The following is an 11495-nucleotide window of genomic DNA, read 5'->3' on the forward strand; positions in this document are numbered from 1 at the left end:
AAAAGTAAAAAAATAAAGTGCCATAACAGATTTTCTTACAAGTCGTGCCTACGAAGATTACGAGTATCTGAACTTTAATTTCCCAGATGAGGATTTGATGTGTATATCAGCTGAAGAAGAAATCATTTCAAATGATAAATCTTTGAAGCTTTATTTTGATGGAGCCTCTAATGCCTTAGGACGAGAGATTGAGGCAATTCTAATTTCACAATAAAAGATATATTACTATTTTACAAAAAAAAAATGGAATTCTTATGCACCAACAATATGGTAGAATATGAGGCATGTGTCATGGGGTTGAGAGTAGCTTTGGAGAGGAGAATTAAAGTGCTTAAGGTGTTTGGAGACTCCTCATTAGTGGTATATCAACTGCGAGGAGAATGTAAGACAAAAGATCCGAAGTTAGTTGAATATCAAAATTTGGTCCTTGAACTAATAAAGAATTTCGAAGATATCACTTTCAACTACCTCTCCCGAGAGGATAATCAAATGGTTGATGCCTTGGCCACACTGGATGCTATGTTCAAAGCAAGTAAACAAGTTGATATGATGTCAATCAGAATGCAAGTGTATAAAACTCCAACACATTGTTATAGCATAAAAGAAAAGGTAGATGACCACCCATGGTACTATGATACCCTGCAGTATATCAAGTATCAAATTTATCCCAAAATGCATCGGAGATAGATAAAAGAACACTCAGAAGAATAGTAGTTGGGTATGTCCTTGATTGAGAGATTCTATATAGAAAGTGTAGGGATTAAGTTCTTTTGAGGTGTGTGGACTCTAAAGAAGCAAGAAGTATCTAGAAGAAGTGCATGGTGGAATATGTGGAATGCGTGCGAACGATCTATCTATGGCCAGAAATATTATGAGATATGGGTACTACTAGGCTACGATGCAAATAGATTGTATTAATTATGTAAGAAGATGCCACAAGTTCCAAATATATGCAGATGAAATTCATTTATCACCTCAGCCTCTACATGTCATGACCGTCCTATGGCCATTCTCTATGTGGGGTATGTACGTCATTGGGGCAATCACACTAAAAGCCTTAAATGGGCATCGCTTCATCCTAATGGCTATTGATTATTTTACTAAGTGGGTAGAGGTTGCTTCCTATTCCCACATCACAAGATCTATAGTTTGCAAGTTTATAAAGAATGAGATAATATGTCGATATGGGTTACCAGAAAGGATTATCGCATATAATTCTACCAATCTGAACAATAATATGATAAATGAACTCTATGCACAGTTCAAGATAAAACATGTCAACTCGGTAACATACTGTCCACTAATGAATGGGGCAGTATAAGTAGCAAATAAAAACATCAAGAGGATTATCACAAAGACCACTAAAGCTTACAAGGAATATCATGAGAAATTACCCTTTGCTCTATATGGGTATTGGACTACTGTGCATACATCAACGAGGGCAACACTTTTCTCTTTATTATATGGAATTGAAGCAGTTGTACTTATTGAAGTTGAAATTTTGTCACTTCGAATCTTGAAAGATGTGGAGCTGGACGAGGCTGAATGGGTTCAAGCTCGGTTTGATCAATTAAATCTTATTGAGGGAAAGAGAATAAAGACCATATGCCATGTACAGATGTACTAGAAATGGATGATGCAATCTCATGACAAGAAGGTACGCCCGAGAGAAATGGATGCCTAATTGAGAAGGCTCATACATTGTCAAAAAGTCCTTTTTTAAGAGCGTTAATCTTGGCAGAAATGGATGGAAAAGTTCTGAAGAATCTGATAAACTCAGACTCTGTCAAGAAATATTATGCTTAAAAGAGAAAAAACCAAAAATAAAAGAAATGGAAAAAATAAAAATAAAAAGAAGAAAATTGAGAATTGAAAAGGGGGTTAAGATGAAAATTCATATAGTACATCTTGAAACCAAAGGAGGTATTTGAGATGAAAACCTGAAAGGGTGGCTCAAACGCATTTTGATATTAGGCATCAAGCAATTAAACTCTCTCGATATGCTCAGTGGTTCGAGAGAAGCTTCACATCTACAGACGTCTTTGTAATGTTGAGATCTCTTAGTAGAGGCCCACCTTAGTGCTCCAAATTATATCAAAGTGATTGGTTGAAGAACTCTCATGCTAGAGATCCTTGGGGCATCTATCTTTTATTTGTAAATTTTTTCTCGTTTGTTGATTGATTTCTATGACTTTGTAAATTTCCAGATTTTATCAATAAACTTCATGTTCATTAATTCAAACTTCAGATTCATTCATTTTTTATCATCTTATTAGTAAGCTAACATAACCCAAATTAAAACAAAAGATTTCTTGGTAATACTTTGAGTTGACTTTTAAGTGCAGGGAATCCAAAACAAGCCATTGTGATGGCACTTATGAATATAAGAGTATAGCAAAATGCGATATAATAGCCCAAATTTTAGAAGGGGTGATAAGTTCATAACGATTTTATGCATATCAAATCATATCTCTAGCCAGACCTTTTAAGAAATTCATAAGAGGTTGATCCTAAGTAGATAAATGAAAGGAGATGTTCAAGTAAAGACTCCGACAAAGAGGATGAAGTGAAGATTTACAAGACAGCAACGCTTGCAATACTAAAATGACATCATGCATGCATATTTAGGTATTTGCAAAAATAGGAGCATACACATTCATTATTCATCAAGCTTGAATGTTTGACAGGAATTCAAGAAGTTAACAGAGATTTTATTTCGTACAAAAGAAATGGACCTCAATAAATAATTAAGGGCCTTTGGATAAAGAACATGAGAATAACTCATAATGAGAAGAACTCATTCGATTAGAGAGAAGAAGTTCCTAATGAAAATAACATATTCACCTCTTCGTTTGATTCCATCACATAAGGTGTAACACCCTCAACCCATACCCGACCCGTATACGAGTCCAGGATGTCATATTGACTATACAAAACAATACTCTTAAAAAAACGATAAAACATTTGAACTTATATTATTAAAATATAATAATATACATATGTTAATACAAGTTTATCAAAATACTCAGAGCATACACAACTTGACCCTTTGATTACATGCCAACATTCATTTACATAACAAAAGGACCTACTGATTAAGTTGCCTCTGATCTGATAGTTTCAGGAGTAGTGTTGTCCAGCTGCTTAACATGTCTCGTCTACTTTCTCGGATCCTACATGTGAAACACTCACATGCTAACTCATCTACTTAGTGAGGCAATATAATAATAATAACAACAAAGAAATGTAATGAAAATGCCATAATAAGATGGAATAAAATAAAATCAAATACTTAACCATGCAGTTTATATCACCATGTTCCTTACCTATAAGCATTGTACATTAACATTCATGAATTCGTATTAATAAGTTTATTGGCCCATGATACCATACTGAGAACCTAAGGTATGTGAGTACTGTGAGGTTGTGCACTATATTGTCACCACAGCTCGTAGAATTGCACCGAAGTGCCGCGTAGAATTGCACCGTAGTGCCACATAGAATTGCACCGTAGTGCCATATAAGATTGTCCCTAAGGACCACATAGAAAATTCCTTAAGAATCATATACATATGCCAAGGATCAAGTATGTGTCTTAAAAGACCTCACACATGTTCCGAAGAATACATATATGTCCCGAAAGACCGCGTAGACCCTCTACTCTTGGCATGACAACTATACCTATAGTTCTCATCTACATAACATGGGCTTTTCCCAAATTACATAGTATATCACATAGACATATCATTTCCTTACCTTCATCACATGGCTCATATAACTTTGCATACATATTCATTTAAAACATGTTACACAATGCACATAGTATGAATTCATATCATGCTTCACAATAATAAATGAATCATGCATCAATGTATTGAATCTAGACTTCTCACAAGTCTAGAACTGAATATATCGCTATAATCATGTTATGCATATGCACTCACATATATTTCATTGCTTTTTCCTCGATCGATCTTACTAGGTAATTGTTCTGCAACTTGTTTAGGCTCTGTATCTACATAGTAATTCATTGATACTTATCAGTATACTAATTAATATATTCTAAACTATCATTTCTTGGGCTAAAAGAAAAGCCATTTTCATCTTTTAATGAAGGCATGCATCGATGCACTACACCATGTACCGATGCATCCCTTGACGGGTGCATCGATGCACTATCTATGCATTGATACATAAATCTTATTCGATGTTTGTATTTAAGGGGGTGCATTGATGCACTACTTGTGCATCAATACACTGATGGCATTCGATGTTTTTATTTTAAAAGAGTGCATCGATGCACTTCATGTGCATCGATACACCTTGAACAATTTCTGGGATTTATCCTTGATGCATCGGTACACATTAAATGTTCATCAATGCACATAGCCCAAAAATGTTATTTTAGCACAAAAATCTCTCCATAATCTTCTCAACACTTTATATTTCCCCTCTTTTTATATCCCTAACTTGCATACTCTTACTTAAACTAATTATTATCCATTACATACCTCTAAAACTTAGAAATCTAATTCTCCATATAGAATTTAAGAATCTCACTCAACTTCTAACATGTTCTTAATCTAATTCTAACACTTCATATTTCTTAATTAGCTTGATGACAAGTCAAATCTCGCTTCTACTTCCTATTATGAACTCTAATCCAAGATTTCACTTTTCTACTTCATTTCTTTAATTCTTCATGTACTCCTCATCTTATGGTTTTAAGATAATCTAAGTTTTCCTTAAGCTTAGTTATCATCTAATGATCAATAAGCGACCTTAAATTCATTAAGAATTTGATCAACAAGAAAACTCACCTTTAGCTTGGTCTCACGGTGGAGAAGAAGAATGAAGAAGAAGAGAAATCTGGAACTTTGGTTTTCCCCAATTGTCTTCCACGTGGGTATTAAAATATCCCTTCAAAAGTAATATTTAATTTCTTCCCTTATTAAAAGACTTATTTACCCCTTTAGTTCCTCCTTCTTTGCTAATTGCTCCTACATAAAACATTTCAATCAATTCTTTGAACTTTTAATTTATCTAATTTGGTCACTGAATTTTTAAATCTCACAATTTGATCACTAACCCGGTATGGAGGATGTTACAAATCTCCCTCCCTTACGAAAAAATCATCCTCAAATTTTCATTGTACGAACAGATGAGGATATTGAGGTCGCATATCTTCTTCAAGTTCCCACGTGGCTTCATCTACCTTGTGATTTCTCGAAAGAACTATGATCAACGAAACCATTTTATTTCTTAATTGTTTAACTTCGTGAGCCAATATTTGTATTGGTTCCTCTTCATAGGTCAAATCAGGTTAAACTTCTACTTGTTCTGGTGCAACAATGTGAGAGGGATCGGACCTATATCTTCGTAACATGGACACATGGAAAACATTATGGATTTTCTCCATTTTCGGTGGCAAAGATAACTAATATGCCACTGGTCCTATTCTTTTAACAACTTCATATGGCCCGATGAATCTAGGACTTAGTTTTTCTTTCCAACCAAATCGTAATACTTTTTTCCATGGTGATACCTTCAGAAACACTTTATCCCCAACTTCAAATTCAATCTCCTTTCTTTTAAGGTTAGAATAGGACTTTAACCGATCAAATGCCACTTTTAGGTTATGTTGAATTTCCCAAACTTTCTCTTCCATGTCTTGAATCAAATCTGGACCGAGTACATTTCGATCTTTGAGCTCATACCAGTTTAATGGCGTATGATATTTCCTCCCATATAACGCTTCATAGGGTGCCATTTTAATACTGGACTGATAACTATTGTTGTAAGCAAACTCCGCCAGTGGTAAGTATTTCTCCCACGACCCTTTAAACTCAATGACACATGCTCGCAATATATCTTCCAATATTTGAATTGTTCTTTCTAATTGTCCGTCTGTCTGAGGGTGAAAGGCGGTACTAAAGTTTAAGCGAGTCCCCAATGCTCCATGCAAGGATTTCCAAAATCTCGAGGTGAATCGAGGATCTCGATCAGAAATTATAGAAATAGGCACTCCATATAATCTAATAATTTCTCTAATATACAACTCCGAATACTTTTCCATAGAGAAATATGTTCTGATAGGAAGAAAATGTGCTGACTTGGTCAATCGATCAACAATTACCCAGATCGAATCTCTTTTGTTTGGAGTCAGGGGCAACCCCTAAACAAAATCCATCATTACATTTTCCCACTTCCATTGTGGAATGGAAAGTGTTTGCAATAATTCATACGGAACTTGATGTTCGGCTTTGACTTGCTAACATGTTAAGAACTTTGACATAAATTCAGTAATGCTTCGTTTCATCTCTGGCCACCAATACCAATCTTTTAAATCCATATACATCTTGGTTCCACCCGGGTGCATTGTCAATGGACTGCAATGAGCCTCTGTTAATAAATCTTTCTTCAACTCTTTATCCTCTGGTATCACAATTCTTTCTTTATAATACAATTTCCCATTAGACTTCATCTTAAAATCCTTAATTTCTTTATTCTTTACTTGCTCTATTCTTTTTAAACATATTTCATCTTAACTTTGCAATTCTCCTATTCGGTCCAACCATGATGGTTTAAGTTTTAACTCTGCACATAGACCACCGTCTCCATTCAAAGATAACCTTGCATCCATAGCTCGTAAAGCTGCAAACGTTTTTCTACTCAAAGCATCTGCTACCATGTTAGCCTTTCCGGGATGATAGTCAATTATTATATCATAATCTCTCAAAAACTCAACCCATATCCTTTGTCTCAAAGTAAGCTCTTTTTGAGTCATCAGGTATTTCAAGCTCTTATGATCCGTATACAAGTAACATCGTTCTCCATACAGATAATGACGCCAAATCTTGAGAGCGAACACCACTGCAGCCATTTCTAAATCATGGGTGGGGTAATTCTTTTCATGTGGTTTTAACTATCTCATTGCATACGCTACCATATTCCCTTCTTGCATTAATACACACCCCAACCCATTGTAGGACGCGTCACTGTATATTACAAAATTCTTGCCAGATTCTGATTGAACCAATACAGGAGTTTCTGTCAGAATTCTCTTTAAAGCTTCAAAACTTTCTTGACATTCAGAAGTCCAAACAAACGGTACATTCTTTCTCATCAGCTTCGTTAAAGGTAGCACTATCATCAAAAAATTCTTAACTAATCTTCGATAATAACCGGCAAGTCCAAGGAAACTCTGAAATTCAGATACATTCTTTGGAACTTCCCAGTCTATTATAGCTTTTACCTTTTGAGGGTCTACCCGAATCCCATCTGCAGAGATCACATGCCCCAAGAAAATTACTTCATTTAGCCAAAATTCACATTTGGACAATTTGTCATAAAGCTTCTTATCTCTAAGAATTTACAAAACTATTTGTAAATGTGCGCTATGCTCTTCAATGGACTTCGAGTAAACCAGTATGTCATCAATAAAGACAATAACAAACTGGTTAAATAGGGCTGAAAAATCATGTTCATGAGATCCATGAAAGCAGCATGTGCATTCGTTACTCCGAATGGCATTACAATGAATTCATAATGGTCATATCTCGTTCTAAAAGCAGTCTTTGGAATGTCCTTCTCCTAAATCTTTAATTGGTGATAACCCGAACGTAGATCGATCTTCGAGAATATCGAAGCTCCTTTTAGTTGATCAAACAAGTCATCAATGCGCGGGAGGGGATACTTATTCTTGATGGTTACCTTATTAAGCTGTCAATAATCAATGTAGAGACGCATTGACCCATCATTCTTCTTAACAAATAACACCGGAGCTCCCCAAGGAGACACACTTGGTCGAATAAATCCATTCTCTAACAACTCTTACAATTGATTCTTTAACTCTTGCAATTCTTTCGGAGCCATCCGATAAGGTGCCATTACAATTGGAGCTGTTCCCGGCATTACTTCAATTTAAAATTCTACCTCTCTATCTGGAGGTAATCTTGGCAACTCAGCAAGGAAAACATCAAGGAATTCTCAAACTATTGAAATCTCATCTAATCCTTTCTCTTTAGCTCTTGTATCTATCACATTTACAAGAAAACCTTAACATCATTATAGCAATATCTTCTTAGCAGACATTAATGATATTACATTTGCTAAAGGATTAAACCTTTCACTGATCATAGTTATTTTTGTTCCTCTTGGACTCTTCAGGGTTACCTTTTTCAATCTGCAATTAACATCCCAATAGTAACGGAACAACCAATCTATTCCCAGAATCACTTCAAACTCGTCAAAGGGTAATTCCATCAGATTAGCAGGGAATTCAATTCCCTGAATCTTTATGGGACACCCCTTACAGACTTTGTTCACCCGAGCACTATGGCCTAAAAGATTAGTTACTATAATCTAATTATTCGTAGCTTCTAAGGGGATCCTCAATTTCTTTACTAACTTACTTGTAATGTAAGAATAATTAGAACCCGAATCAATCAATACCAATACTAATTTATCATACAGCTAAAAAGTACCTGTTATAATATCAGGGTCATCGCGGTCTTCACTTATCTTTAAATTATACACCCGTGTGGTTGACCAAACTTCAGGTTAAGCAGAGGATTCAGACTGGTTACTTCCTCTGCCTCTTCCTCGTCTTTTCTGTGAGGTAGAACCAACTCTCTCAGATGGTGCAAGTTCACCAACCATCAACGGATAATCTCGAATAAAATGTCCAACATCTCTGCATCAAAAACAAGTCCCAGCAGCCATCCGACACGCCCCAAAATGGTTTTTCCCACAATGCTGACACTATCTTGCTTGAACCTGGTTGGATCTCCCAGCACCAGATCCCACTGACTGTGTCTTTCTAGGCCTTGCCTGACTTGCACCCCTAGCAGATGATGCAACTAATTCTGATCTAACTTGTGATCGAAATCCTGAGTCTCTTCCTCTTTTTTTATGGTGCTGAGCTGGAAGAAGCACCTGTCCTCTTTGATATCTAAACTCTTAAGTACCCGAATCTCTCATTCTGAGCTCTTTCAAGAGCTTTGGCATGATTAATCACCTCTTAGAATGAGTACAAATTCAATACTATTAGTATTTCTTTCAATCTAGGGTGTAAGCCCTCCACCAACCATTCACACACATATTTTTCAGTAGGCACAAGCTCAGAGGCAAACCGACTCAGCTTATTAAACTCGAATTCATACTCATATACAGAGCGGTTCATCTGTTTCAAGTTCATATACTCCTTCTTCATCTGCCGAATAAATTGATCTCCAATATACTTGTTTTTAAATTCATCTAAGAACAAAGACCAAGTCAACTGGTCACTTGACATCCTCATGGTGACGTTCGTCCACCATATTCTCGCCTGACCCCTCGGTAACGAGACAACTTCATCTAACTTCTCCACTTCAGAGGAGTGGAGACCATCTAACATGATTTTCAAATCATTTAACCAAAAATCTGTCGCAACCGGACCTTCCTCAGATTCTCCCTTAAATTCGGGAGCTCCCAAACTTCTCAACTCTTTTTCTAAATTCATTCTTTGAATTGGTGGGGCAGGAGGTTGAAGACGCGTCAGAATAGCATCCAACGTCCTGAATAAAGTGTATTGGTCTTGTACAGGCACTCCCTGAGATGTATGTCCTTCAACTTGCCTGGCCAGGGCAGGTGAATTACTACTTTTAGCAGGCCTATCTTCTCCCGCTTCACTTCGGAAGCTATTATGTCCGGACATCTAATAAAATAAACACACTATTCTATTAGCAAAGCAGCATACTCATACTATACCATATCAGAAGTTCTCACTATTTGTTGGCATGTATTCCATTTAAAGACTCTATAGACTCTGGTTTATGCCTAGAATCGGCTAAACCATAGCTCTGATACCATTAAATGTAACACCCTCAACCCATATCCGACCCGGATACGAGTCCATGATGTCACATTGACTATACAAAACAATACTCTTAAAAAACGATAAAACATTTGAACTAATATTATTAAAATACAATAATATACATATGTTAATACAAGTTTATCAAAATACTCACATATACTTTCTCTTTCATATATCTAATGTCATGTATCATATCTTGTAATCGTGTAAAATGTCTCTTTAATGTAATTTACATAGTAATGCCCTATATTTATATCATATAATGATTTAACTTAAGTCATTCTTTATAAAGTTTATAATACATGTTCAAATAGTCTCATTCTATCCTATAAATAATTTCTACTTATCTTATCTCATTTCCCCTTTCACTTACATAATTCATCTATATATACTAATTGAATCTATTTAATTATTTCAATTTCCCATTACTTCATACATATACTCGTTCATAAAACTTTGTAGCTCTTCACTTTATAATTCATAAACCATAGTTTTCTTTAACTATATAAATCTTCCCTATATAACTTATGTATCCTTATTTATGCATATGTCCTCAAATTTATACTATCCTCATAGAGTGTTCTAACATTTCTCGTGTAATCACATATACCATATAATATGACTTATACTTGATTATCTTATGCTCACTCGTTCATTTCATTCCTTATGTCTCTATCATATAATTTATTTCATGTTCTTCCATTATTACATTTTAGTGTTTTACACAAATCCTATAGCATATACAAAGAACATCAATATCTTTAGTTATGCATACATACAATTAATGTAAAATATATAATCACATATAACACATATAATAATAACAACCACATAATCTTATTCATGACTTCATGCATATTATTCTAGGAAATAGACTCATCGCAAGTCCTATTTCCATTAAACAATACATGTCACTATTATGCACTCACCTGGCCTCACTAGTAAATTCCAATCTCTTATCTTTCCCCTTGATCGATCTCACTTGTCAATGATTCCGGAACTTGTTTAGGCGCTGAATCTACATAATTATACATTTTAAGGCAATTATCAGATACCTACGCCTTGTAATATGATACTAACAACTTAAACGAACTTAATAAACTAATATTCACTTTTTCCTTCAGGGGTGTACCGCACTATAGGTGCATCGGTACCCAAAATAGCTTCGAAATATTGATGCATCGATGCACCCCTTACTGCATCGATGCACCTTCAAAATATGTCTTGGTGCATCGGTGCACACTCATAGTGCATCGATACATTCCTGGCATTTGATGTTTCTTCTTTAAAGAGTGCATCGGTACACTTTGAATGTGTACCAATACACCTTGCCCAGAAATTACTCTTTAGGCACGATAATTCACTCTTTCATCTTCAAAACTTCATGGTTCATCCTCTTTTATAATCCTAACTTACATATACATGACCAGATTCATTTTTATTCATTTATATTGTCTTTAACCTTAATATTCTCTCCTCTTGATTAACTTTAAGAATCATACCAAATTTTCAACATGTTTTAAAACTCATTCTATCACTTCACATCTCTTAATTCAACCCTTGACAAGTCAAATTCAACTTCAAAATCTATTAACTCCTTCTATTTCAAAAATTCACTTAAAAACTCATTTTTCTT

This window comes from Hibiscus syriacus, unplaced genomic scaffold (genome assembly GCF_006381635.1).
Source record: "Hibiscus syriacus cultivar Baekdansim isolate YM2019G1 unplaced genomic scaffold, ASM638163v2 tig00110828_pilon, whole genome shotgun sequence".
NCBI classification, from domain to species: Eukaryota; Viridiplantae; Streptophyta; class Magnoliopsida; order Malvales; family Malvaceae; genus Hibiscus; species Hibiscus syriacus.